General features: G+C 33.8%; 1 protein-coding gene across 1 annotated transcript in view; it reads left to right on the top strand.

The window, feature by feature from the left end:
- The window catches only part of LOC147844732 (uncharacterized), a 731371-nt gene that overhangs the window by 501262 nt on the left and 205772 nt on the right, over positions 1–24337 (top strand). The window contains exon 11 of the mRNA XM_087248271.2: positions 4132–4324. The gene's annotated coding sequence lies outside the window, so the exon portion shown is untranslated. The remainder of the gene's footprint in view (positions 1–4131; positions 4325–24337) is intronic.

The following is a 24337-nucleotide window of genomic DNA, read 5'->3' as shown; positions in this document are numbered from 1 at the left end:
AGGCGGGGTCAATCCCAAGAGCCCACAAATGGAAATGGCCATTTGGAGTACAATCACTTCTGTTGGTGTCTACTTCAGTGCACTACTATATTAGTAGAGGAATACACACATGTACAGACTACACTACAGGTAGACACTTGCTGGTGACTTTATTAGTTGCACTTTGGTAGTATTGGAACCCCTTTTTGCGCTCAGAATTCTACAACAAGCTACTGGAATCTTTGCTTTTACTTTTTATTAACATTGAGGCATCACATAGTTGATGTAGATTTATTGGTCTCACATTAATGGGATGTTCCAGAACATTCCAAAGTTGCTGTAATGGAATGGGATTGGGCAAGTGTGCACACAAATACACTGAACTCACAAAATCAACATATTGAGAAGAAAACAAACAACCAGAATTAAACAAATGTTGTCCCGGTTTACATGCAAACCAATAGCCCAGCTAAGCAAGAAAACATTTCTTAACAGGCTTTATTAATAATCGATTTATTAACTGGTCGCTATTTCACAAAGCAATCATTTGCATATCTAACTGCAGTATTTCAATTGTTATTGTGAATATAAATAATACTTGTTAGCATGACACTTGCAGCTCATGTGTGATCCTCTAAACCAGTGTTTCTCGATCCTGTTCCTGAAGACATTTTCAACCTATTCCTATTCAGGGCTCGCAAAATCTAGATAACCCGTTGGGCATGGTGTAGATTTTAGTAGCCTGACTGAAAAAATACAGTAACCCTGGAACTTCAGGCTACCAGATTTTGTGATCCTCGCTATTTAGACACCTAAATTTAATCATAAGAACATTAGAAGACACTCGAAAACCTGAAATGAATGGTTCAGATAAGGAAGACATCCAACATGTGAACTTTTGTTGTGCCTCCAGGAACAGGGTTGGGAAACACTGCTCTAAGCAGGGTGCAGTAATTAAGTATATATATATATATATATATATATATATATATATATATATATATATATATATATATATATATATATATATATATATATATATATATATATTATAGCACCTCTATTTGTGTTGAAAGCATAAATCATCATTTTATACCGCTTTGGGTGAAGAAGGAGTTTATGTTTGCACTGTTTTCATCCTTCCAATCTGCTATCAATTTTTCTTTTTTTTTTTTTTTTCTGGGCTTCCTTAATTGAACAGTTAGCAGAGCTTAATACTTTACTTTTTTCCAAAAGCATGTCTAAAAAATAGCATATACATGGCATAATAAAACTTTTGTCAATAAGAACTTTATACATAAAGGAAACGGGATTAGAAGGCATTTAAAGAATAATTTGTTGCTATTAAGGATCGTAATGTGTTAAAAATATGATTACAATGTACTTAATGTGTTCTAAATGTATTGCATGGTAGGGTTGAATTGAGACACTTTTGAATTGAATTGAGACAACAGATAAACTTTTCCTGTTTTTGGTAAGCAAGTGCAAATTATAGCCTCAGCCTTCTCATTTTAAGTGACAGGATTACCACTGGTGTGTTTTTCTGCTGCTGTAGCTCATCTGCTTCAAGGCTGTCCTTTCAGAGATACTTCTTTGCATTCCTTTGTTTTAATTGTTGGGTATTTAGTTAACTGTTGTTATCTCCTATGGAAGCATATCAGTAAATATATATATATATATATATATATATATATATATATATATATATATATATATATATATATATATATATATATATATATATATATATATAATTTTTTTTTTTTTTTTTTAAATGCAAAAAAGCAATGTAAAATGCCAATGTATTTCTGTATTTAAATTAGCATTTTCTATGACATGCAAAGTTTGGTTTAAAAATAGAAATGAATTTACAATTTATATTTGCCTTTTCCAATCATGGCTGTGCAATTAATCACTATTAAATTGTATTCATGATTCGAAATGTTACTATTAGAAAATCACAAATGGTGGCAATATGAATGCAATGTAAATATATAAGTATGACATAAAAGTCCATTTCCATTTTCAAAATATGGAGTGTTCCTTTAAGTAAAAAAAAAAAAAACTATTAAAAAAACATGTTCAATTAATACATTGCAACAAATATTAAATCCAAGTGGCAACCTCTACAAAAGTACATACTGTAAATGCATTGTCATTTTACATGTTGCATTGCCTTTTTACATATTGCATTTAAAATGATTTTTGATACTCAAAAGCTTCCATAATCTACAGCTAGTCTGGCTGTTCTTCTCTGACCTCTGGCATCAACCAGCCATTTTCATCATCAGAATTTATAGGATAGCTTCTCTTTTCCAGACCATTCTCTCTATATCCTAGAGATTGTGAATGAAAATCCCAGAAAAATCTGCAGTTTCTGGAACACAAAAACCTGCTCATCTGGCACCAACAGCCATGGCACATTCATAATACTGTATATGTGTGTGTGTGTGTGTGTGCATCATTTAAAGGCTTTTTATCTATCTTTTTTTTTTCCTTTTATAACATCAGCAGATAAGCTTGACCATGTCTACGTGCCTTGTGAGTTACTACTGTATGATTGGGTTTTTAGACATTTACATGCTTTGAATAAAGTGGCAGATGAGTGCGTATACTAGATCTCATTATTGTATTTAAATTATGTTTATATATTTCTCGATTTTAACATTTGGTTCTAAATTGAACTGGTTGGAATGTAATTTCATATATGTTTATGCAAAGTAAACAATCTCTGTAAATGTAATAAAGGCAATGACATTTTGAAAAGAGCTTTTTATTAGCCGAAGCTACAGTATGAGCGGGCGAAGCTTTAATATCCAGAAATGTTTTGATGTTGATGCAGATTAGTGCAGCGTTTGAAATATGCATCTATATTTTATTGGTTTATCATGTGGCGATGTTGGAAATACACACGGCGTTGCTTCAAAAAGATGATGATGTTTTAAAAATAGATGTGAAAATTCCTGAGAGAAAGGGGAAGAAAAGACTGAAAGACTGCGATGACTGTGATTTTCACATATAGTGTGCTATTCATTTATCTATTACTACACTGTAAGAAAAAAATATATGAACATTTAGTCATGACAGAATATGTTTTTAGTACATTGTAACTTATTAAACTAAGTTAAACATGTTCCAATTTTAAAGGTTATGCAATGTTAATTAGATTCAGCTTAAAAATTTAAGGCAACCAGGATTTTTTTTTTTTACCGTGTGGATAAGTGTCATTAACATGAATTAAATATTATCTGGATAGATACATAGTTAGTTATATAAGCTGAAATGCAATTTTGGGTTTTGCACTTAAGTACCTGGACACCCAAGGCTGCCTTACAACATGCATCAACAGCCATAACAAAACAAATTAAAACAATTAATAGTATAGTCAAATGAGATGTCAAACAGGTTTGGAATTGACCTAATGCTGTAATTTCAATCAATGAAATAAATGTATTTCTTTTTAGCTATACAGTTTACAGTGTTTAAGGTAAAAGGCATCACAATATCACAACACAATAAGGGTGTATTAGTTAATGTTAGTTGCATTAGTTAACATGTTTTAACAGCGCACAAGACATTTGTTAAGGATTACTTCACTTTTGTTAATGCTGACAAAATATTAATGTGTTAATACATTAGTTAAAATGAATTAATTGTGAACAACAAATATTATTCAGCATTACATGGTCTTTGTCAATGTTAACTTACTCATATTCTAATGTACCACTTTACATAAACAGACTGATAGTTTTGTTTACTTACACAAACACTAATGTAGTTGTTCATAGCATGACCTAACAGTGAAGAAGAAATTCATTCAGCAATACGAAATTTGAAATGTGAACTAAACATCTATTAATGTGTAAATTAATATATTAGTTGACACATTAGTTCATGCGTTAGTTAACCTACAAATTATAGTAACACATTAGATAATGTTGAAGTACTGTACACTACAATAAAGTTCATCGTTCCTTTAACAAATGTTTTTTAATGCTAAATCATGTTAGTAAAGTGTTAGCAAATATAATTAACATGGTTAATTTTGGAGTGTTAAACTGAAAACCTTGGCTTTTATTCATGTTTGTATAATCAACACCACATAATGCTTTTTTGGAAACCTCTTCCAATTGCTGTTTTTGTCTCTTTCAGGCATGTTATCCCTGATGACTCCAGTTCACCTCTCTGAATGGTGGCGGAAGTCGAATGGCAGTGTTCTGTAGCCCTATCAGCGTCCTCCATCCCATAACAACACTCCCACGAGGGCCCCAAGCCAGCATCGATCGCCCAGGTCAGAGGTCACCCGTACGGGACTTGTTAGCTGGAGGCTGCGTATAGCTAAAAGGTGATGTTAAACACAATATCGATCCAACATCCCTCACTGATAGAGAGAAAAATGAAAGAAAGACAGAAAGAAAGAATGGACAAAAGACAGGCACAAATGAGAAAGAAGAGCAGAAGCAGCAATAGATAAGGAATTAGATCAGATGGAAAGAAAACTGGAGAATGAATTTGTGACAAGAGAAGAATACAGAGTATAGAGAGAGAATGAAAAATGGCAGACAATTCAGTGCAGTGTGAAATCACAAATATAAATGCTTACAAATATAAAACAAGAAGAGGATATATATATATATATCTCCTCTTACATTAAATTTGTGTTTGAGTGTTTGCTTTATTCAACTTTAGCTATTATAGACATATTAACAATTGAATCATTTGCCAGTGTACGACCAGTTAATAGAAACTTCATTTTAGAAACAGAATTAATTTAAAACATTTGTAAATTAACATACACTTTTGACAAAAGTCTTGTCTTCGATCCCAGTTGTAAAAGCAACAAATAATAACTTGACTTCTAGTTGATCATTTGGAAAAGTGGCAAATACAGCAAAAGACATTTTGCAACCCAAATGCACCCAAGATTCTCACAGAAAATCAGTGGAGTTTGGTGAAGGAAAAATCATGGCTTGAGGTTACATTTAGTATGGGGCCGTGCAAGAGATCTGCAGAGTGGATGGCAACATCAACAGCCTGAGGTATCAAGACATTTTTGCTACCCAAGGGGTATATGCCAAAGCATGCTAATAGGACTTTTTAATTTGCCTGTAACCTGGGTTAAGCGCTTCCGGCAAATTGAATGTCAATGCAAAAACCGGTGCGTTTAAGGTCTGTTTTCTTTAAAAATCAGCGATCTCCACTAGCTGAGTGATATCCGATTTAAAGTGGGTCCCATCTTGTACAAGAAGCACTGCATTAAGTTACGTTTCCCCCAGCCATGTCTTTATAATCCGCTTGTTAAGTGTGACGTCACGCGAAGCGGCTTCCAGGTCCAAGCGCTCTATTCAACTGAATAGGGAGACTCATGAAATGGTAATAATAAACGTTTACAAAGCGATTTAATACTTTCGAAAATCACGATCGCAGTATATGTGTCTATGCCTAATATCCGATGTCAGAAAGTCATTAATTTTTTTTTTAATTGTTACATTTTTAGTATTTGTTATGCAACAAGTTGTGTACACCATGAATTTATATAAAATTAACTTTAATGTGTGATAGGAATAAAATGTGATTATAAACGAATGATTTCTCCACTCAAATGAATGGCGGCTTGGACCCGGAAACAGTATTACATACTTCATCACTTAACAAGCGGATATGAGCATTTATTTTACCCCAGTATATTCAATGGAGCTTCTGCGCTAGCAGAATAGCACTCCTCATAGTTCAGCCTCCACATCAAAGTTCCTGAAAGCAAAGACGGTCAAGCTGCTCCAGGATTGTCCAGGCCAGTTACCAGAATTAAGCAATATTGAGCATGTATGGGGTAAGATGGAGGAGGCATTAAATATGATTACAAAGAATCTTGAAGAACTTTGGGATTCCTTCAAGAACACTTTCTTTGCCATTCCAGATGACTGTGTTAATAAGTAATTGCAGAGATGAATGGATTCAGTCTTCTAAGCTTATGGGAGTATTACACAATATTAATTATTATCCCACTGTACATTATTTCTGTCTTAACTTATGACTTTTTTCTAAGCAAAGTCAGACCTTATTGTTCTAATTAAATAAATAAAAATCAAGGTATGATCATTTTAAAATGGTAAAATTAGCATACCAAAATATGCTAAAGGTTTCTGCCTTTGATATAAGGCACTTCTGATACCAAATGATCAACTAGAAGTTAAGTAATTATCTGTTGTTCCTAAAAATTATATAGACAACAAGACTTTTGTCAGGAAGTGTATGTCAGCATGTGTAAAATTTGTTATTTTGGCTTGTTAATCTGTGTTTAAACTCGCTTATTGTCTATTTAATGTGCATGCATATATGGCAGATGGCTGCCACTGAAATGCACAGAAAAAAAAAAAATTCTGGGCTAAAACTAAAACTCAAACAAACGAACAAAAAAATAGATGCACTTGATCAAAACCAATACTACTACTACTACTACTACTACTACAACTACTATTACTACTACTAATAATAGTAATAATAGTAAGGATAATTCTTCTACTACCACGACTACTAATAATAATTATACTACTACTACTAGTGCTAATAATAATAATAATAATAATAATAATAATGATATTAATAATAATAATAATAAGTATTATTATTTATCTACTACAACTAATAATAATATTTTTTATGTATTTAATACATGATAGAAATTATTTTATGTAACTGTGTAATCCTAAGTGAAACTGATAAAAAAAACCCAAGCAAATAACATAATGATTTTTTTTTTTTTCGACAGTAACATTTTGTTGACAGTAAATGAATTAAGAGGTGTCATTTTACCAGCATTGCCACGACACACACATTATATATTATATGCACATATTACAAGCAGCAGGAACAAGTAAACTATATAGCAAACTACAAAAATGTCTACAGAAAAAAATATTGAAGTATTTTGAACATTGACTGTGGAGTGCACATAAGCTAGTTGGCATTGAGCTTTGCAAGGTGCAAGCTCTTGAAATTAATATGCTTCACAGTTCTTTCCGTGCACACAAGAAACGATAAGGAAGTACGTCAAGGTTACCCATGAGGTAAGTGATGAGTTAGAGGTCCAAAAAGAAAATGTATTGAAAAGGGATGCTGTTGTGGCAATTATTTTTGCTTTGTTTCTGTTTAATGTTATTGTAAAGCTTATATATTTTTATATTTTGGTCTATAACTCCACGAACGCTCCACTGTCCTGTATTTTACCCTCTCATTGGCTGTAGGTCATCACTGATGTCTTTTTTTTTTCTTTTTTTTTATAGACAGAACACCTTCCCATAGCATGATTTTGAATATGCTATGCTATGTCAGCATAGCATATTTAGTTGTATATTGGCCACATATTATTATGCCACAACAAACTATTTTTTTTTCTTTGTTTATTTCTTTCTTTCTTTTTTTGTTTAATATCGTTTTTGTTTATGTTAGTTTCACCGTGGTTTACTGTATGACATTATAAAACACATTTCTGTGTCTCGTTTCATTTTGCACTCCTCTACACCATGTTTTTTTGTAAACACTTTAATTGTCTTATTCAGATTAAGGCAAATTACTAGATTACTGATGCCCGTGCAAACCTAGTCAGTAATGTCTTCAAAGTAAGCTCACTTAAAAGATCCAGAAGAGAATCCTGCTGATTTGAATTAGAAGGGCACTTCTTTGTCAGACGGCTCACCGGTTTTACATTTATTCACCATTATTCATTTTAAAAAGCCACCATTTTATTTGTATATATTTTACCGTGGGACTAGCGTTAATCAGATTTACTCTAGTGAACTCTTAAAAATCATCATCATAATTTACTCGAGTGCACACCTCAGGTTCTCTCACCCCCCGTGCCCCACAGGTTGAAAACGCCTGCTCTATACTGTAAACACATTTCTTTTTATATACCATGGTACTCCCAGAAAGCAGTGGTACATTTAGTCTTTCCATGCTGGATTCCACACTGTTCCTTCATCTTCATTAAATAAATAGTTGGAAAAAAAAATTGAATACATTTGCCATGTTTTTCTTTTTTGGACTTTTGACCTCTTATTTAATTTCTTCACATAAGCTGCAAAACAAATTCTCTAAAGGCACTTATCAGGCATCTTGATTGTGCTATAACACTTTACTGTAAATGTTCTCAGCACTGTATGCATTTCTAGCTTTGACTCATAGAGGGTGCTGATACTACAGCCATGGCAGTATTGTTAAGTTGCTGCATAAGGCTAATTACAACTTGCAAAGCCAGGTGTGTGTGCGAGAGGAAGTTTTTGTGTGTTGGATCTGTCTGACTAAATTCTGTCACGTGACCGGCTAAAAAGAAAGCACAATGAAGTCTATTGTTTTGAGGTGTCGACAGTTTGGAGCTTAATTATATGGCTTGGAGCTGAACGCAGAAGCTTGTGGCATTAAGATGATAGTGCGATATGTGTGTGTGTGTAAGTGCTAAAATCTGAAGCATCCATCATATAGGGACTGTCTATTTTAAATGCTACTTTATGCTACAATAATGTTAGCCTAATAGGAAATAGCTGTCTTCATTTCAAAATGAGCTTTCAAAGCGTTCCAGTATTTCTCCTCGTGAAATGTTACTCTCTGTGGATTGTTAATTTATGTGTGTGTGTGCTCAGCAATTTGTGGAGTGGTTGGAGTGCAGAGACTGTCAAGACAGTTATATGCTCTCTCTCCTCATTACACGAGTCCCACTCCATTTGCAGCTCTCCTCTTGTTTTCTGCTCTCCACACATCTCTTCTTTGCTCTCCTCGCATGTAATTTCTCCTCTCCACCAATCTGTTGTCTCCTCAGTTTCTCCTCTGTTTATTGAGTCGTCTTCTTTGCTGTCTTGTTTTCAAATGTAAATGCTCAAATGACTTGTACAGTGACTTGCATTGTCTATTACGTAAATAATAAATAATAGACAATTATATCATACATCAAAAACAAGATTAAATCCATACATGTACACTTTATAAAAACAATAATTAATTCTTAAAATATAACACAGTTAATAAGTACATGAATGAATGAATGAATGAATGAATGAATGAATGAATGAATGAACAAATAAATCATTTTTTACAATCTCTTCTCTTTTTTCACCTCTCCTTAACTTTCCTCTTCTCTTATCTTCTCTCCTCTTCTCTTTTCTTCCCTCATATTTGCATGTTTCCTCTATTCTTTTTCATATTCTCTCCTCTTTTCTTCTCTTCTTTACTTTCCTAATTTCTCTTCTTCTCTCTTCTCTTCTCTTCTCTTCTCTTCTCTTCTCATTTTACCTTCTTTCCTCTTTCCTTCTTTTTTTCTCCCCTATTATTTTCATGTCTCCTCTATTTTTTTCAGATTTTGTCCTCTTTTCATCTCTCATTTACTTTTCTCTTCTCTTCTCTTCTCTTCTCTTCTCTTCTCTTCTCTTCTCTTCTCTTCTCTTCTCTTCTCTTGTCTTCTCTTGTCTTCTCTTCTCATTTTTACATGTCTTCTCTACTCTTTTTATCTTCTATCCTCTTTTCTCCTTATCTATGGAGTAAACAAATAAATCAAAATATTGAAATAAAATCACCTATAAAGCTCTCCAAAATACGTTCTTAGCATTGCAGCATTTCAGTAAAAATGTTATTAATACCTTTTGATCATTTTTGCGTGCGATGCTGATGTTCTAATCTGATGCAATTATCTATGCTAAGCTAAAAGTGCTCCTTTACTTTCTTTATCTCTTCTCTTTGTCTGATCTCCACTTTTCTCCTTTTTCTTCTCTGCTATTTTCTTACCCTCTCATTTTTTCCCTCTCCTCTTCTTTGCTCAGTTTTTTTTTTTCTTGTTTGGACACTTTTATATCTAAATGGTGTATTAATCAATGTCTCTGAAGTTGATCATAATGGCTCCTCTCCTCTTATTTCCTCAGTTTTTTTCATCTCTATTTTTTTTCTCATATTTTCTCCTCTCCTCTTTTCTAGTATCCTCTTCTCTCGTCTTCTCTTCTCTCCTCTCTTCTCATCTCCTCTTTTCTCCTATACTCTCATTAATTATTCCATCTTTTCTTGTGTCCGATTTTCTCATCTTCTCTTCTTTCTCTTATACTCTTCTTTCATCTGTTTTTTCTCCTCTCTTTTTTTCTCATCTTCTCTCATCTTTGCTCATCTTTTATTTTACAGGCTCATCTACTATTTTCTCTCCTCTTTTTTCTCTTCTCTTTTCTCATCTTCTCTCTTTTAATCTCCTCTTTTTTCTCTACTCATTTATTACTCCATCTTCTACTTTTCTCTTTTTTCTCATCTCTGCTTTTCTCATCTTCTCTTTTTTCTCCACTCCTCTTCTTCCCCCTCTTCTTTTCTCATCTTCTCTCATCTTTTCTCCCTTCATCTTTTCTAGTATCATCTTCTTTTTCTCGTTTACTCTTCTTTCCTCTTCTCTTTTCTCATCCCCTATTTTCTCATCCCCTCTCATTTTTCTCCTATCCTCTACTTTCAACTTTTCTTTTCTCGTCTCTGATTTTCTCATTTCCTCTCCTCTTTTCTCCTGCCCTTTCCTTTGCTCTGTTCTTTTCTCCTATTTTCTTTTCTCATGTTCTTTCCTCTTTTCTCCTATAATATTTAATCTGTTCTTTTTTCATCTCTTCTTTTCTTATCTTCTCTCATCTTTTTCCTCTCTTTTTTTCTAGTCTCATCTCATTTCTTCTTATTACCTCCTCTCTTCTCATCTTCTTTTCTTGTCTCTTCAGATCTTTTCCAGTCCTATCTACTTTCTCCTCTCCTCTGCTTTCCTCTTCTCTTTTCTCATCTTCTCTCCTTTTATCATCTTCTCATATTTTGTTAGTTATTTTTCTCCTCTTCTCTTTTCTAGTCTTATCTGTTTCTCCTCACCTCTTCTTTCCTCTTCTCTTCTCCTTTTTGCTCTCCCTTTTTCTCATATTCTTTTCGTTCCTTTTCCATTTTCTCCTCTCACATTTGCCTCATCTCCTCTTCTCTTTTTCCCTATCTCCTCTCCTCTTTTCTTCTCTCCATTGTACTTCTCTTTTCTCATCTCTTCTTTTCTCTTCTTTCATAAAAAGTGCTCACAAATCTCTATTTCAATAACTTAATGTATACACTGTTGGATTTATGTGAAAAATAGTATTTTTATTTACATAAAGAAGGCTGAAATCATGTTTAGCATGCTTATTTTCTCTTCTTTCAATTTGTCTTCTCCTCTCATCATTTCTCTATTGCTGTAAGAAAGTCTCTCAATTGCTCACTATCCTTCTGCTTTGTCCTTGAATTGTCAGAGGGTTGCCTCACAGAATAAAACTGCTAATTGCCTAGGCATTTTTTTATGTTGTGGATTCCCTTCCAGCTGCAACCCAGCACTGGGAAACATCCATACAATCTATTATTCATACATGCATGCACGGACACATGCATTCAGTCATGAAGGCTCATTTATACTTTATTTATTTACTTGTTTATCTCACTATTTTACCCCTTCTTCTTCTCAGTCTTCAGTGTTTCTCATCTCTCTCTATTCCACTTTCATTTCTTCTAAATGTCTCTTCCTCTGACACAGCAGTCGTGAAAGTATGCATATTTCCATACACAAGCTCACAAACTGTGTTCTCACTGTGTGTTTGAGTGTTTAGCTTTGTATGCGCACACACACGTCCTTGTGTGTGTGTATGCATGTGGGAGGGATTGAGATCCTCAGGAAGAATGCTCTTATTCGTGGTGTAATCTCACACACAGCGGTTGCCTCCGGTTCCACAGGTGAGTGTGTTATAAAAGAACAGCATCCCACTGCGGAGTGTCTGCTTTTAGGAACCGCTCCGTCATAGTTTAAAACATCTTGGCGAATATAAGTATACGTCTGCTAAATACTGTGAAATGTGCAGTTCTTTTTCAGAAACTTCTACATTTTTATGGGTAGGTCAGAATATAAGTTTACAGAAAAATAAGAAAATGTTTTGCTAGCTTTTTCTTAGCTACAGGCAAACATTATTTAGCTATTTTCCTGTTTTGCTCCTGTTTGTGTTTATCAACGTCTGCTTCATTCCTGAGTCCCCAATGGAACGTTTTATTTTTTTTTCTTCTTTCCTCCGTTACAAATGGTTATTGAGATAAGATTACTCACCTGTAATGTGAGTTTAATTAAAGCCCCGGTTGTTTCCTGAGGGCCGGTGGAGATATTTTACTCAGTCAAGAGAGAGAAACAAGCTGCTCCTCTGGGACTCCAAATGTCACTCAACCATTTAAAACAATACACTGATGCATCTTTCATTTTTATGCCCATCTTTCCATCTCATCAGGACTGGTTTAATTCCTGATTTATCTCTTAAAGGAATACTTCTGGCAAATAATAAATTAAAAATATGGGCACCATTACTTGCTATCATGTTGTTGTAAATACAATTCTTTGAAACAAAAAGTAGTATTTTGGTGGCTTGTGAGAGCTGATAGCGAAAGCAAGCCACTGATAGTTAGACATTTGGATACTTCACATTCAACAGTGCATAACACAATTAAATGATTCAAGAAATCTTCAGTGCATAAAGGACAAGAGCACAACTGAACAACCATGATCTCCGATCCCTCAGGCGGCACTTCATCAAGAATTGTCATTTATCTATAAGTGATATCACCACATGGGCTCAGGACTACTTTTTCAAACATATTTCAAGGACCATTATATGTAGCTTCAACCACAAATGCCAGTGAAAACTGTACGTTGCCAAAAGGAAGCCCTATGTTAACAATGTCAAGAAGTCCGTCAACTTCTCTAGGCTGGACCATCACACAGTGGGATGGACCATCACACAGTGGAAATGTGTACTATGGTCAGATGTGTCAGTATTTCAGGTATTTTTGGGTGAAGTGGATGCCATGCACTTTGTACCAAAGAAGAAGAGGATCATCCAGACTGTTTCCAGCAACAAGTTCAAAAGCCAGGGTCTGTCATGGTTTGGGGTAGTGTAAGTGCCCTTGGCAAAGTACCAACTGAAAAGTACCAAAAAGATTTCGAAGCATAATATGCTGGCTTCTTTCCCAGGGACTCCATGCATATTTTAACAACATAATGCAAAACCACCTTCTGCACACATTACAAAGTCCTGGCTGCGGAGGAAGAGGATACAGGTACTTGACTGGCCTGTCTGCAGTTCCGACCTGTCTATAATTGAGAATGTGTGGCACATTTTGAAACACAAAATGGGACAACAAAGACCTCATACTGTTGCTCATCTTAACACTTGTTTGCAGGAAGAATGAGACAAAATTACACCTGAAACACTTCATTACTTGATGTAGTGTCCCTAAACATCTTTAAGTTATGTATTTATATATATATATATATATATATATATATATATATATATATATATATATATATATATATATATATATATATATATATATATATATATATATATGTATATATATATTTATTTATTTATTTATTTATTTATTATATATATATATATATATATATATATATATATATATATATATATATATATATATATATATATATATATATTTTATATATACTTTTAATAATAAATATAGATAATAATATAGATAATATAGATATATTTTAAATATAGAGGTGCCTTTTCTATTGATTATCATTTTTTCACTTATGTATTACTAACATACTTATTTTAAGCATAATTTGTGCTACATGTTAATGATTAACTTAAAACTTTTTAATATAAAATCTGTATTTTTAAACAAACTGAAATTGGGAATCGTAAATCTCAGTTATTGCTATCGACTGCTAAAACTATTGTGACAATGCTATTGTGACATTGCGCATTGACCGAGGCTCGATTTACAGAAGCGTCTGTCCAAAATCTCTTGGTCTCTCTCTCTCTGCCCCATCTGCTCCCACTCATCTGTCCTTTGCCATTGATTCCTTATGAAATACAGCGCTGTTTATATTCACTCAGCACCCAACATGAGCGCATTGAAAGACATATTGATTTTTCAAGAATCTGTGTGTGTGTTTAAGAGCTAAGCAGTATCTTCAACACAATCGCAACACCCCCCAAAACTGACACTGACAAACTGGCCTTGACATACACCGTTTCAGGGAATGAGAAAAAAGAGCCAAGCGTGAGCTTTTAAAGACGCTGATGGAAGAGGAAGGATTTGCTGCTTGTTAAAGAGGCGCTTAAAGAAAAGAGTTACAGTCGCGATATAAAGAAACAGGATCAGACGGAAGGATCCAGCCAGACAGAAAGGTTGTTAATGTGATGAATGCCATGTCCAGGAGACTGGAATGAGAAAGACATTTGGTCTGTCTTTTTTTCTTTTTTTCCCTCTAGTTATTGTCCCAGACTGACCTTTGAGGAATTTTACAAGTCATTTACATTATTATATATGCCAGTTATTTGGCATGTCTCTTATTTATATTGCACATTTTGAGTTATCCGTCAGTTTAAATGTGAATCTGGACCACAAAATCCAAATAAATAGTCTTTCTGTTAATGGATGGTTTGTTACGATAGGACAGTATTTGTGTAAGTATATATAATGTTGTAAAAAGCCTAATGATAATCATTTTCTTTGATCTATGATGTGTGATACACGCTGCAGTTGAGAGATTAGAGCTGCTGGATTTACAACATGTTAATTCATCAACGTCTTCCAACACACATGGAAGTATGTATTTTCTTTTTAGATTATCTCCATAATTTGCATAATAAATTCTTGCACAGCTGCTTTGAAGCTAATGAAACACCAATATTCTTGCAGTTAACATAATACTATAAGCGTCACCTACTGTATGCAAGTGATTGTTTTTGTTTATAATTTCAGCATGTAGCACAATATCCAAAAGATTAAGTCAAATTATAATCTGCTAGGGGTGTGATGAGATCTTGGGCTATAAGATCTAAAGGGACTAAGGACTATTTTAACGACCTAGGTGCAAAGTCTCAAGTGCATGGCACGAAAGCATTAAGGAAGTGTTTGAATACACTTTTACTATTTTAAGGATGGAAAAATGTGCTCTGCACATGGTCTGACAGGGTTGTGCTTATTCTCTTAATGAGTTATGGGTGTGTTTTGAGCATAACATGATAAACCAATCATCTCTCAGTCTTATCTCCCATTCCCTTTAAGAGTCAGTTGCGTTGCGCCATGACACATTTGCTATTTACATGGCGGACTTTGTAAGTGGAAAAAAATAACCCTTCACTAGCAAGTGAAGTGTGAACTTTAGACCTGCTTTCAGCTGGTCAGTGGTGCGGTGTATTTCAGTTCTTCGAAATAGCAACATGCCAACAATGCACCTTAAGACACTTTTATGTTGGACCAGCATGCCCATGAGTCCACATACGGGTGTATGATAAGACCCTAAGAGACTGTGAGACTAAATCAGAACGAGATTTCTCGTTGAGGTGAAAAGTGTCTTGTGAGTTTTGATGTTATGATTGAGCGTGAGGGTGAATATAGCACTGATGATTGGATTTAAACCACACATCAAGTGTTTTGCACACACCTGGAGACACGGGCTGCCTCTGTGTTGCGCATAACTCTTGCTTTGGCGGGTGTGATGTCATCACTTTTTTCACCGAAGTTTAAAGGATTCCACGTCAAAAAGCAAAGGCTGCTACAACCGCTGCCATACACATTAACCACGGCTCATAACCATGTGATGGAATAGCACTTTAGATATGCTGAAAGTCATAATTGTTGTAAACACAAATTGAATTAGAACATGTGAAGTATTCCTATTTTAGTTGCATTACTGAAGTGCAGTACAGGCATGTAAATACCCTAATCAAACTATTACCATTGTGAAGGACTTTTAGCTGCATTTTGCGACAGGATTTTCCATACACACACAGCTGTTTGACACTATTTTCTGCACCTACTGAGTGAGTAAAGAACCTATCCTCCAAATGCATGCACACACAGTGAACACACAGGGAACTCTTGGAGACACACAGAACTGTCATAATAGTCATCATCATCACTAAACACATTATGTTGTCCGGAAAAAAAAAAAAAAAAAAAAAAAAAAAACGGAAGTTTTCTTTTCATTTGACAGGCAATATCGTAATCTTTCCTATCAGTCCGTAATTCATACTCGCATCCAGTAGCTCAGAGTTTGTCATGGGGGTATGAAATGTTGTTGAATAAAAGTTAAACTTTTTTATAAAAAAAATATAAATGAAATAACAAAGACTTTTAGTAAAATTACATCATTATATATATTTTTTTTTTCAAGTTAAATTTGTGAAATGGACTTTTCATGTGAAATTGTACTGGGCAAAAGCCAGTCAGTAGAATTTATAGTATATAGTATATAGTTTATAACTATTTTGCAGTGTTTGCATGTTCTTTCATTTGTTAAAACACAAGTAAAATAACATTCATTACATATTTTATAAAAAAAAAATAAAAAATCACCTAAATTGTTTTGCATTTTGATATTTTTTTTTATTTTTATTTTTTTATTCAGGTTAATAAAAAGTAATTTTCCATTCATATATTATCAAATATTTTGCTAATATTAAAAATTTTTTATAAAGACTATTTTGCATTAATATATTAGCAAAGTAATTTGCAGTGTTTGCATGTTCTATAAAGCATAGAATTCATTAAAATAAAAGTAAAATACCATTCATTAGAAGCTGATTTAAATAAAGCACCTAAATAGTTTTGCATTCTGTGATTTTGTTTTTTCTTCAGTTAAATATTTTCTATTCATATATTTCATCATTGAAGATTTCTTTAAAAAATGTGCAAAAATCTCATCTTGTTCTCATAAACCCAATCTTGTGTCTCGTCTTGTGGCGTAAGCATCCCATCACACGCCTATAATCTACCATTTTTAAGAAACTGCTAATATTCTGTTGTGTCAACCGTTTCAATAACTTGATCCCACAACAAAAGCAATTATTTTTCTACTCTAAATCACTTTATTCTTCATCTATTTTTGTTTTTGTTGCTGTTGGAAACTTTCTTGCTATACTTTCTGAGACTTGTCACTGCATCTACATATTGCATTTCTTGTGATTTGATTCTATCGCCCTCATTTGTGGGTCAATTTGAATAAAAGCATTTTGCTAAATGGAAAAAAAAAAAACAAAAACATATAAATGGAAATGTGCAGCCTAATTTAAATCACTAATTGGCCAAGCTAATATGTGTAACATCTCTGTGTTTGGATAGTGACTAAAGTTCAGTGGTTGCCTCTAATTTTTAATTACTGCAAACATTCAGCCTGTGATATAGCAAATAAACACCTCATTCACATACTCGCATTTGACATTTTTGTAGATTCAGGCATTAAAAAAGATGAGAGACAGAGAAAGAAAAGGAAAACATTTTAGTTTAAGTACCAGTTTACACCATTTACTGGCTATTATTGAGATATAACTGTTTTTTAGCAGATGTAAAGTATCTTTTTTATATTTTATTTTACCTCCCTAACCATATTCAATGTCCAAACCCAACTATCACTTTACACTTCAAAAATGCTGGGTTCCACCCAGTTCCTTTTTGTTGTCCCAACACAAGTCGATTGAGTTAGCCAAATAGTTTTTTTTTTTTTTTTTTGGATTGAACTAGGGCTGGGCAATTTAAAATTGGTATCGGTATTTATTGACTAAACACCATTGTCAATATCGATTAAAAAATGTTTAGTTTGAAGTTTCAGTATGAAGGCAATAGTTTTAATAAAATGTGGCTGCTGAGTGCGCACCTTGGAAGGAATGCCAATAAGCTTAGGGTGTAAGTTTGTCATTTCCAATGGAGGCGTGTGCATTTTCCAGGTACTCCTAGTTGAAAAACATCTGAACTTTTAACGAATGCCGCGAGTACACCGCAATTCATGTATATAGAACTAACGAATATGCTTCACACTTTTTATGGAATATACACATTTCAGTGATAACGGCAGACAAATTACATCAGACAAACAGTGCATCCAAACACTGCAGTGCTTTTTACTTTTCCCCATAAACTTGCATCTAAGCTGCAGCAATGGTTTGTCTGTTTGTCATTGTCTGAGAAAACGGTTGATGGTCACCTAGTTATGAGAGACACCATACGAAATGGTAAAGAAAACCTTGCGCTCATGCTTGTCACTTCAGGTCAGAATAACAACACAAGTGAAAATGAGTGCCGTATAGCAGCAGTGAGATGTCATCAGAGTGGCTTTTTAGTATCTTTTCTAGTGCATCCCAGTCACTAGCATCTGAACATTTTTTTTTTTTTTAAACATAGGGGTAATATAGTCATTCAACTTCACAATTTATAATGTTGCAATATGGATGTCGCCAGAGTGGCTTTTTGGTTTCTTTTCTTGTGCATCCCAGCCACTAGCCTCTGAACGATTTTTTTAGCATAGGGGTAATATAGTAAGTCAACTTCACAATTTGTAATGTTGCAAATAGGATGTCGCCACAATGGCTTTTTAGTTAATTTTCTTGTTCATCCCAGCCACTAGCATCTGAACGATTTTTTTTAACATAGGTGGTAATATAGTCATTCAATTTCACAATTTGTAATGTTGCAATATGTGTTTGAATATTGATGGTTGGTTCCTTTACTTGAAAGCTCATATTTGATTATCACAATGTGTTACGTTTACAGAGTTTGATATTTACTGTATCATTATTATTAACACCTTACAGATGTTCAACTACCTTTACCATTGCACACACTTTAAAACATTTTATTTACCAAGTTTAGGAGTCTCTTTAACACTTATGTTTATTTTATTATATTTTTGGTTAAATATTTTTGTTTTTGACTAATAAAAATTATTTGCCTTAGTAATGTTGGTAAATCAAAATAAAATAGTTAAATAACAACAAAAAATCCTAAAATTTCTTTTTGTATTGTTCAATATGTATTGTTCACTTTGTTCAAAATATTCAATAATTATTGATACTGAAAGATAGGAAACATGATACCGTGGCATTTTTATTATTATTATTATTTATTTAATTTTTTTTGCAATATCATCCAGCCCTAGATTGAACATAAAACAATTAAGTTGTCCACAAAAAAACCTCAAGAATGGTGTTGTTTTACCTTATTTTCAATAAGTAGTTTGAACAAGCAGGAAAAATAATTTTAAGTTTACTAAATAATACTTATAGTAATTAGTTGTTTTTTATAAGCTAAAAGCCCTAGTTAATTATGTTTTATGTAATAAATTTTATATTAAAATAAAGTGTGGCCAAAAACAATGCAAAACAATATTGTAATCGCCAATTTTATACAATAATTGTCATGGAATCAGCCATAAAATGTCAAGATTTCTACACTTAATTGTTAGCAAGGCTAGCTTATGTTAGCCTCATTTGTTTTGCTCTGTGTCAGATCTCTCCTCTCTCTTTCATCTTCACCGTCAACAATCGACGCCTGATAGAAACTGGAAGAAGGTTATGTAAACAAGCAACCCAGCCTTGCTCTGATTGGCTCCTCTAAAGCTGTAACCTCATGCGATTGGCCGTCACCTCTCAACTTCTCTGAAAGTCTGCACTGATGAGCAAAAGTCACAGAAAGATCTCTGCGTTTGTGGCTCAGGCTTCTCCTTTGTCTCCCGCCGTTCCTATTTTCCTTTCATTTAAGTTCAATAAAGTGCCGCACGGATCCGTTCAGTCAACAAACCGTGTCGCCCCCAGCCTTGGCTCTCATAGTCTCTCTGTCGGTAAAAGAGCGGCTTTATACTGATCTGTTCAAAGCATGCGGTGATTAATTTAAAGACAGATAGAGAGACAGACAGTGACTGACGCGGGCATCAAAAGACGAGCGCAGCTGAACTGACGGAGTGGATGCCAACTTCTGAATCAATGCTTGAAAGAAAAAGAGAAGGAGAAAGGGAAAGAGTGGCCCTGTTTCTCCTCCCTCAGCTTGCTTTTCTGATGTATCTGTCTTCATAAAACAAGGAGGCTGGTTTTAATCTTCTGACGCTGGTGTGAAATTATGAAACGGTGTATATGTGTGTGTTTGAGTGTGAGAGAGAGAGAGAGGGAGAGAGGGGTGGCGAGGTCTTTTTTGTGTTTTTTGAATGATTAGGTTTTATTGAAGCTCTTTTGGCTTGTGAAGAGATTGTCACTGCTCTTTATGCATAGTGTCTGCAATATTTTTTTATTTTTATTATTGTATTTATTATTTTATTTCATTATTGAATTTATTGTAGTATATTTGAATATATTTGAATATGCAAATGTTTTAATATGCAAATAGATATGTAAACACACAAAAGCTAATAATAAAAAAATATATTTTTTCATTTAATTCAAATATGTATTAGAGTAAAAATAAAAGAAACACAAGCAAAGGCTAGATTGAGAGAGCCAAAACTATTCAACTTTTTTTTTTGTTTTTAGATGTGGTAACAATAACAATTAATGAAAAATCTCCTGTTCGCCTATATTTATTTAATCAGAAATATGGTACAACAGTATTCATAAAAAGTATCATTGTAGTTTAAAACAATGTATTATTGTTTTTTTTTTAATGTTATGCATTGTTAATTGTTGTAACAAATATAAAAACTTATAAAGCTATTTGTTTTATACTATTTTTTTGTTTTTTTATGTATATAATGATATATGTAGTATTGTAATACAATATTTTGTTACAATAATAATAATAATAATAATAATAATAATAATAACAACAGTGCTTCCCACAGGTTTGAAATATACTCGCGGTGATAGCCAGATTGCAACACCAAGTCACATGGTTACCTACATGCAGCAAAAAAAGTGATTTTTAACAATATTTTAATGTTTTTAATGTGTGGAAAGTTATTTATTTATTTAATTATTTTAAAATCATTTATAATATTTTTTTATGTAACAAAAATAAATCCAGTATTTGTTTTACTTTTTACTTCATTCAGAAGCTATCTACAACCACTGACAGGTAAAATCTGCTGCTGACATTTTGCACACTATTGCCAAAGCATGTTAGATATGCATGAAATATGGAATATATCAAGATATTCAAAATAAAATAAAACAAATATATATATATATATATATATATATATATATATATATATATATATATATATATATGTGTGTGTGTGTGTGTGTGTGTGTGTGTGTGTGTGTGTGTGTGTGTGTGTGTACCAAAAATATAATAAAAAATCTCTAAAATATAACAATTACAATAATAAAAAGTTACATTATTTAAATAAGGCAAATGAGTTAGTTAAGCATTTTTAACAGTGTACATAAATTTTCCAGCTAGTTTAGATGTAATTTTGTAGAAAAGTGTATCGGATTTGTTTAAATCAGGTAAATAATTATGTAATGTTTTTTCTCATGCGGCTGTGCACGCTGTGTCAGCTGCAAAGCCAAGTGAAAGTAAATCAGTCATAAAATAAAAATGACGACGGCTTAGAAAGTGAAACCAAAAAGCCAAATCCCTGACATTTTTGGAGATTTAGAAACCTCGAAAGAACACATTTTTATGTTTTGTTGTTCTCTGCAGAGTATATGAGATTGTCTGTTAAAATGTTGACAATTCTCGCACAGTAGGAAATAACTGTGTTATTATATATATATATATATATATATATATATATATATATATATATATATATATATATATATATATATATATATATATATATATATATATATATATATATATATATATAAATATATATATATACTTTCGGTTCGGTACGCATTACAAACCGAACGATTTGATTCAGACTAACATCTAAAAAGAGAATAAGTACAAAATATAATGTTTTCAGTGCAACAACGCTCAACAGGCAACACGCTGCCTTACCCGTTGTCATGTTAAACAGTAGATCATCTCTTTTGAATTTAAACTCAGAATATCTCTTTATTAAAGCATGATGCACTCATTAGCAATCTTGATGCCTTTTGTGTCAGCCTGCTCGTGCTGGCTCCGCCCCAGTTGCCCCAGCAACCCACAAAACAGCCAATATCAATCACCTGTTGTTCACATGACATATCACCACACCCGCCCACCTTCAAACACTACTCCATTCAGGCACGCGCTACACTAGCTCGCAAAATGCCTAGTAAGGTTAATGTATTTACAGACATCTCCAGAAATTTCGGGAGACTCCCAGATGCCCGCAAACTAAGAATAATCATCTCCTCCTCCCGATCCTAAAATACATCGCACACCCCTCTCTACCACATCCCTCCCAGCTCTTCAGGTACGATATCCACAACTCACCGCCGCCGCTCTACATCGCACGCACATTATTATTATTAACAATATTATTTGAAACCATGCTAAAACACAAAACAGAAACCAGTAGGTCACTCTACAAATTGTATTTATCATTTTGATACCTTTACATTTATCTTCTACCTTCTCTATTTGCAGTGCATTGTCTGTGGTGGGTTTACACAGTGTCAGTAGTTGATACACAGAGCAGAAAACTGGTGAGTGAAATGGAAAACGGGTCTTTTAGGTGATTTGTGCATCTTGCTTGTACCAAAAAAAAAGTACTCAGTGACCTGAAACGCTGCTCAGTGATATTTCACTCTGATGTGACTTAAGAAAACAAAATAAATATGCATCTACACTAAAACGGAGTAAAACAGAGCCAAAAAAGACAAGGGGCATGTCAGGACTAAGCTGTTTTCATGGTCACATGCATGTAAGAAGGATAAAGAGAGCAAGGCAAGTTTATTTATATAGCACATTGTATACACAATGGTAATTCAAAGTGCTTTACATAAAACAGAATGATAGAACCAAGTATAAGAAAAGACAAACAACAAAGAATAAAAATGATTAAAAACAGATTAAAATCTATTAAATAGAAAATAAAAAATATATTAATAATAGTGCTATCTGTCAGACGTAGCACAGTGCTCATTCAGTAAAGGCACAGCTAAACAGATGTGTTTTAAGTCTGGATTTGAATGTGCCTAATGTTGGAGCACATCTGATCATTTCTGGAGGCAGGGGGCATTGTAACTGAAGGTGGACCCACACTGCTTTGACTAAACTTAGAAATCTTAGAAGAAATTGTGCAAGTTATGAAAACATCAACCATGTAGTCTTGACACGCTCCCCACATCATTCTTCAAAACTGTGTTTACCTGTTTAGAAATGGATCTTCTAAAAGTGGTAAATGCTTCACTTCTCTCAGGGATTTTTCCAACCTCACTTAAAACTGCAGTTGTTAAACCCCTCTTGAAGAAGAGCAACCTGGATAACACCCTATTGAGCAATTACAGGCCAATCTCAAATCTCCCTTTCATTGGCAAAATCATTGAAAAAGTTGTTTTTAACCAGGTTAACAAGTTCTTAAACTTCAGGGGGTGTTTAGACAATTTTCAATTTGGTTTCAGAGCACATCACAGTACAGAGAGGGCTCTTATAAAGATAATCAATGATATACGCCTAAATACAGATTCAGGTAAAATAACAGTGCTGGTATTGTTGGATCTCAGTGCTGCATTTGACACTGTCGATCACAGCATACTTCTGGATAGGCTGGAAAACTGGGTTGGGCTGTCTGGCACGGTCCTCAAATGGTTTAGATCTTACCTTGAAGGTAGAGGTTACCATGTCAGTATAGGTGACCATAGGTCGAGGTGGACACCCATGACGTGTGGAGTCCCACAAGGCTCGATTCTGGCACCTCTCCTGTTCAACCTTTACATGCTCCCTTTAAGCCAAATAATGAGAAAGAACCAAATCTCCTACCACAGCTATGCTGATGACACTCAGATCTACCTAGCCTTACTGCCTAATGACTACAGCCCCATTGACACCCTCTGCCAATGCATTGATGAAATGAGCAATTGGATGTGCCAAAACTTTGTTCAGTTAAACAAAGAGAAAACTGAAATGATTGTGTTTGGAAATAAAGATGAGGTTCTCAAGGTAAATGCGTACCTTGGCACTAAAGGTCAAACGACAAAAAATAAGGTCAAGAATCTTGGTGTGACTCTTGAGTCAGATCTGAGTTTCAACAGTCATGTCAAAGCAGTCAGTAAATCAGCATACTATCATCTCAAAAACATAGCAAGAATCAGATGCTTTGTTTCTAGTGAAGATTTAGAAAAACTTGTTCATGCTTTTATCAGCAGCAGGGTGGATTGCTGTAATGGACTCCTCACTGGTCTTCCTAAAAAGACAGTCAGACAGTTGCAGCTCATCCAGAACGCTGCAGCCAGAATTCTAACCAGAACCAGAAAATCAGAGCACATCACACCTGTCCTCAGGTCTTTACACTGGCTGCCAGTTACATTCAGAATAGATTTTAAAGTATTATTACTGGTCTATAAATCACTAAATGGCCTAGGACCTAAATACATCACAGATATGCTCACTCAATACAAACCTAACAGATCACTCAGATCATTAGGATCATATAAACTAGAAGTTCCAAGAGTTCAGTCAAACC

Source organism: Danio rerio, chromosome 4 (assembly GCF_052040795.2).
Source record: "Danio rerio strain M-AB ecotype USA chromosome 4, GRCz13ab, whole genome shotgun sequence".
Classification (NCBI taxonomy): Eukaryota; Metazoa; Chordata; class Actinopteri; order Cypriniformes; family Danionidae; genus Danio; species Danio rerio.
Note: the sequence above shows the minus strand (reverse complement) of the source record. Positions and strands in the feature narration are given on the sequence as shown.